The sequence below is a fragment of the Amphiura filiformis genome, chromosome 19 (genome assembly GCF_039555335.1).
Source record: "Amphiura filiformis chromosome 19, Afil_fr2py, whole genome shotgun sequence".
Classification (NCBI taxonomy): domain Eukaryota; kingdom Metazoa; phylum Echinodermata; class Ophiuroidea; order Amphilepidida; family Amphiuridae; genus Amphiura; species Amphiura filiformis.
The window spans coordinates 47,555,671-47,563,023 of NC_092646.1; positions in this window are offsets into that span (position 1 = coordinate 47,555,671).

Here is a 7,353-nt window from a genome sequence, read left to right on the forward strand (position 1 = left end):
TGTGTGCCACCTTAAAGAACGCTTACAAATTTATATGGTGCGCCAACAACTGCTTTACACTTTTAATCTGGCAAACATTCTTGTCCCCTAGCCGCTCTCCACTTGCCTATGTTGTGAAATACACTTTTTAAACTTCAAATACAGACGATGCGGACATTAATGATGCATGAGTACGAAGATAAAGCTTATTTCACCATTTTCATAATACTTTTCCCATGTTAATATCGTGCCCTAAAATTGTGAGCCCTTATCGTCAACATTTTTCTTCAAAACATTTTTAGAATTGTAAACTTTCGAGACCATATTTGGAATCAGTATGAAAATGCATTAAAAAGAGTACAAACAAGCCTAGTGTATTGGTTGAGTGGTTCTTAAGGTAGCTCTTGATATTTTGAGAATGTATCTCAAAACTTGGACCCATAACATTAATTTAATATCCTCCCCTACTCCTCGCATGTAATAATTGCACAGACACTTAACTTGTTCACATGTTTCGTTTTTCCTCCATTTCGCCATCATCAAAATGCAATAACCACGAAAAGATATTAGAGTAGCTCAAACATAGCAATGAATTGTCAAAGAGGTGGGAGACACGTCCCACTGCAAGTTATAAGGTATATAGGAGGTGGGGGAGCCAGTCGGTAATATGATCTGGGAAGGCGGGGGGATGGGTTCCGTGCCAATATCACGCTACGACATTGCTAAGTTTCTTAACCCCAATATGTGTGCGCACATTTCTACTACACGTCTTATAATTGCAATTCACCATAACACGTCACTATTGTTATTGTGTAGATGTCAAATTATACTACCCTGCGCCAAAATTTCAATAACCTTCCATATTATGAAATCTCACTCAATTAAGGAATTTGAATGTGTTGAGCGTAAAAAACTCATACATGAGGTCACAATTTTAGATAATTATGAAACTTAAAATTGACGTTACTGTCAGAACTGTGACATTGGCGATGATATTATATTTCCTTACTGGTTTCGAGAATTGTTCAGAACTTGAGTGGCTGTTTTATTGTTACGATTATTAAATTAAGTTATGTTTGCGCTTACTAATAATATCAAACATACCTATCTGACATAGAAAATATGTGATCGAAATAGGCAACAATACGAAATATTTTCAGAACTGGAAATGGGCTTTTTAATTGTAGTTATTGCGTAGCTAGTTGTATTTAATTGCCGAGCATTATTGTGAGGCTGCAGACATTTGGATTCGTTGTCATAGCAACAGGAACGCGCTTGAAGTGACGACAATATCCCGGGCTTTAAAGGCCCATTCAGTGATTTGCTCATCCGGATGATCGTAAAAATCATCAAAATTCAGATTGTGGTACCTTTGTCATTGTCATAGATGTGCTAACATAGCCTGCTAGTGGTTTAGCCGAAAGCTGTGTATTTGAGGCAAAATATTGGGCATTTACATGAATCTGTAATTTATATACTGACCATGCTGACGACATATATAAATTAGCTACATGTACTTGAACGGGGCTTCAATTTTGTCAATACTGCTGTTTTCTTCGTTTTTTGCCAAATTTGTCATTTCAAAAATACCAAATGACAATTTGAATGATTTATCCTTCACTTTTAAGCAATATTTATAAAAAATATTTTTAATTTTTTACACTTCCGCTGGGATCACTGAATGGGTCTTTAAACACACGGTAGCTAGCTGCGATTCAAATTGCAATTTTAACATTGTAAAATGTTGTCGATGAATTACAATTTAAATAATCATGCACTGGTGACTTTGGAAGCATATAAGCATAATCACCGCATAAACAATTTCAATCAATATTTCATTATCGAAAAGCTCAGAAAGACATGAAAATGTATTATAAAATCCGTTTGAATCCAAACATTTTATTTCAATTTATTTCAAGCATTATGAGCTGAGAGTATGTGGATTACAGTTAATGTGCATGAAGGTAGATAAATCACAGCAGATAGCAGATTTAGCCATCGTAATAATATAATGATGGTTCCTTCGTTTTATTCAAAATCTCGAATTTTGACGAAACTACAGCACTTAGAGTCTTGTTTTTTGCAGGGCATGTTAGTTTAATAAAGTACATAACAATCGTGTAAAAAAAGCGCGTCCTCGTCAGCAAATGTTATAATATGGCTTTAATGAACATTTCATATTTATAGTTGCACTAATAATTGAGGGAGAGAAGAAAAGATATAGGGACGATAGAAGGAAAATGCCCGCTTTATATTGGTTACGCAAATAATCAATCAAGATAAATTGGACGATTAATCCATCAAATTAACGAACAGGGAATTCAAAGCACTTACGCACTCTCATCTTTAAGCAACGTTCTATGTATCATATTATGTTATCATTAGATCATCGCGCTAAGAGAAAATATAACGATACCCAGAATACAAAGTCCGAGATATAAGATGCATACCACAGTGTAGATTGCTATTGAAGTTGGTCCTGGCGATGAGGATTTATTGAGACCTGTTGGACTTTGGTTGACGATTGAGTAAATCATGATTGACTATTAACGTCCCCTGTAACATCTTGTTTGACAATAATATTTGAGGAGCGTTTATAGTGTCTCTTACAGGGTGTGTCAAACATCAGACGATTCTTATCATCTAAGGCTAGTTTGTTTATGAGAAACAGAAACTTTCCTAGGCATTGGGGACACGTTGTTTTCAGGAAAGAATGCTTTTTAATATTAAGACCTAACCTTTGAGACGGTTTGCATGTTTGAACAGTGTACTTCCGTTATATCTATAACTGCGCTTTTAAAAATGCGCACGTGACCCATGGGCACGACATACCAAGACCAACAAGCGTGACTAATCCTCATGCATACAAAAAGGGATAGGAACTCTGTAGATAAATATCATCAAATTTAATAAGTATTAATTGAATTGCAAAATGTGTAATAATTTGTAATATGTTATCAAAAACAACATTTTGGCGACAAAAAAATATATAACAACGTTTACTATATAATAAGTTGAACAAAATAGTCAATTTTGCTGCACAACAGTCTTTGCATTCAAATGTATAGAAAGACCACCGCTATGTAGAAGGTCACTTCGAGACTTACTGTCTATAAGCAGTTGTGGCAGCGCAGAGGTTGTCACGTGCGCATTAATAAAAGCGCATTTATATATATAACCGAAGTACACTGTTGAAAGTGAACAAAAAAACAACAACACAGGGCCTGCTGTGACAGTGTTTCGTTCACAAATTGATCATCACGACATAGTTGTAAACAAACCGTTTATGAGTTTGCGTGACAGATGACGTCAATAAACAAGTCTTTTTAATAATTCTGTCTTCGATTATAGTGCAAAGATAGGTAAGAGAACTTAATTCAGATTTATTTTAAATCTGGTCAACCAGACATACCTATTTTTGATGGACGAACCAACGTTGCGACTGAAACTTTCAGTCTTCAGCTGGGTTGTGATGCAAATGATCTTGAGTACTGGACACATCCGATGTTGATGATAATCGGAGAGGAATGTCCTTTAAGATCTTGTCCCAGCCGCTTGAAAGTTCGGACCGGACGTATCATCAACGGTTAAGGGATGGTTGCTCAACCTTATCACATGGTTTACCTCGTTAACGTCCCGCTCAAACCAACGTTGCTCGCGATCAAAAATTCGAACATCCTTGGTGTCAATATGGTGTCCACTGGATGAATTCGGCTGAAAAGGTTATACTCGTAACATTCCCAAATGTCGTATGCATGGACGAAAAAGATAACAGACCGCGTTCAAGCAGTCAAATTCTCAGCATCACCCGATAATGAGGACCGATTGTTCCATGAAATGCGACAGGTGAAACTGGTACGCACATACCTCGTATTTTTACGGTATATCGCGTAAACGCGACTGCACGCAAGGCTCTAACGCGTTTACGCGAAGACACGCAACGCTAGCGAGATTGTTAGACACGTCACGATCGCATGATCGACCCTCATGAATATGCGTGAATTCACAGCATACAATGCACGGGGACTTTGACTATTGATACGTGGTCTGTAGTAGTCTATGGTCGTATGTATTAACTGGTTCAGGGGTGACATATGCGTTTTTTTGCTGTTTTTCTTCTAGATTTCTAGATAATTTTGCAACAGTGGCATAAAGGTAGAAATATTCAATGTAGTGGAATATGCAAATAGAATATTCAAACATCCTGAACATGTAACGGTTTGCGTCAGCGCAGTTTTTATACGGCTAGTTTCCTGTTGCTTGTTCACCTCTGTGGTGACCAGTTGTGCACTCTCTCCTCATTGACCACTCGTGCTCAAGATGGTGGTTAGAGTCAAAACTGGTCACTGTATTTAAGCTTCTAGTATGTGGTGTCTAGTCCGTGGATTTTTGAATAGGCTTGTAACTTTGCTTCTTGAAGTCATATTGGATTCAATTGGGTGTCATAATGTGCAGGAATTTTTTGAAATTTTATGCCACTTTGTGACTATCGTATGTGCCACTTACGATAGTCTTGCACGGTAATCTTGTTTTCCATCTGCTGCAAGACCATCGTATGTGCCACATACGCTACTTTCTTGGACCTAAACAACAAAATCATCGTAAGTACAAAACAGTCTGTAACACATGACTGACTGTGACCCTGACGGCTGTAGGCGTTGTCACCAAGCTGGCTAAGTTCATAGCTCCCGTGACTGGTAAAAGGAGTCTTGCTATTGTAAATATTATGTGCCAAAATAAATTTACACTTGTTAAGAAACATAAAATGACAAAATATTGGACATTTGAGCCGATATTACGCATATCCTAATTCAGCAATGAATGCTACACTGTCGTGTTTGAGTGCAATACTATCGTATGTGACACATACGATAGCGTTGCACTCTACACTCATTTCTATTTGAGTGCAACACTATCGTATATGGCACTTACGACATCTAAATAAGTAAATAATTCATCGATTTATTAACTTTAACACCATTTATATAGATTTATATTATTAAAATTAAATTGCTTTATATTCCCATGTCATTTTATGGCTACTTGGAAACAAACGGCTACGCAAAACACAAATATGCTCCTCCTGCAAAACTGTCCAAACTGCACTTACGATAGTGTAGCACTCTGCCTACGATTTGTTATTCAGTTTCAAATAAATGGATTGACATTTTAAATGAAAATTTACCCTTCTAAACAAATCAAAACAATTTCTTTGCTGCTTTACATTTTACAGAGATTACAATTATATGAAATTGTAGGCACCTATACTGAATTTATGCAATTTTGCTGAGTTTATACTCGTTTTACATTCTGATGGGTGTACTTTTTCATCGAGCTGTAGCTATAACAATAAAAACACAATTTTAGTCAATTATATGGACTTATATTTTATTAAACGAAACATATCCTTCTAAATAACTCCAACAATTTTTTTTTTTTTGATTAACATATTTATAACACAATACCGTTAATTTGACATAGACCTATTCGTGAATCAGGTGTGAAGCTAGGTTCAATAAATGACAATACAAATCTAGTCTTGCACTTTCAAAATATATATATATTATATAGCTAATTAGCTACGGCAGAAAAATGTCACATTATAAAATAATGAGAATGGTGGTCTAACGAGCCGTTTGGTTAACATGTTTATCATGTGCAAAGGTCTTAATCGCGTGACCAATCGGGTAAAGTATTCTTAGAAACAACAATGATGTAATGATATTACACCAACGTCTGATAATTTTCAAGAAGTTGGATTTTACCATGGAAAACACTGGCATGATCGACGGGGATTATATATAATAAACCATTTTTTACCAAGTTCGCCTTCGCAAATATTTAAGGAGACAAGTGAAAAACGTGATCCCGCCTGGGAATCGAACCCATGAGCTCAGGTTTACAAATGTTTACAAAATCACGAAGCTCCTGTGGCCAAGTGGTTAAGGCACAGGTCTTGTAATCCTGAGGTCGGGGTTCGATTCCCAGGCGGGATCACTTTTTCTACTTGTCTCCTTTATTATTTGCGACGGCGAACCTGGTGGAAAAATTATGTTTATTATAATTTTGATTTTCTTTTCTAGATAATAATTATGTTAATAAGTTGTTAAGTCTGTCAATGTTATGGGCAGATATCCCGAAACCGGAATTGCAGTTCGTCAACTTCTTTAGGAATGTGAAGCACGATACCTCCATCGTCATTAAAGCACATGTGTGGTCTTGGTTGACCAGCCGGTGGGTTACAAGTCTCGGGTACTAACACAAATATAAAAATACACATTTGATCAGTTAGTGATAAATGGGATATTACCCCAGCAAACACAAAACGTGTTAAAGGGGTTATATTTTGGTTTTGGATTTGGTAAAATCGTTTTGATAACATAAACGTCGGTTATAAAGGTTATGAAAACGTTTTAAATGTTTTGTATGAAACTACACTACCACAATATAGATGTTGGCATGCCGAGTGAGAGGTGGAGGATAGAAATCATTTTATGACAGTCCATTTTGAAATTAGAGGATGGATCATTAGAATTGAAGACCTGAGCGCAAGAAGACCTTAAGCATGGTAAGTCCACTTGGCCCCTCAACATGTATACACTAAAGTTACGTATAGTTTCTTAGGGTTTTATAATGTTTAATACATGTTCCAGGGTGAAAACATCATGAAAGGTTGTGAAAGATCTGAACATGTATAAAACATTACCAAACTATACGAAACTATACGCAACTTGAGTGTATACATGTTGAGGGGCCAAGTGGACTTACGGTCTTCTTGCGCGCAGGTCTTCAATTATGAACATGATTGTTTTGGCGGTAACAGTAAAGATCCGTTGCCGTTTATTCTTGTTTTTGTGAAATAAAAAATTGGTAAAGATACTAACTCTTATTATATACAATATCCCGTATCAAATCGTTGACATCGTTGAGTAGTTCCTGTCCAATTTCTTCACGTACTAGAAAGCCTAAAAATCAAAAGGCAAAGTAAAGGAGTATAATCATATCTGATACAAACAAATCACCAATTATAGACTAGCTAGGCAGCAACTCTTAAACAAATTCAAGGTATAGACCTCTGCTAAGGCAACCGTTACTAATAGTTGCACGGCATACCCTCACTGACGATCAATATACATTGTTTAATTCATTAAATTGAACCGAAGCTGGCTTATACTCATCCATGTCTGGGATTTTTTTTTTTTTTGGGGGGGCGGTATTCATAACATTTTCATCTGTTTTGTACCCGGCAACTTTTTTACTTCCATCATTAGATTTTGCAGAATGTTTGAGCGACTTTTCAGCAGTCATCCAGACTACTTTATTTCCAGAATTCAGCATACTTAAGGTTTAAGCAAGACACTTTTTAAAACAAAA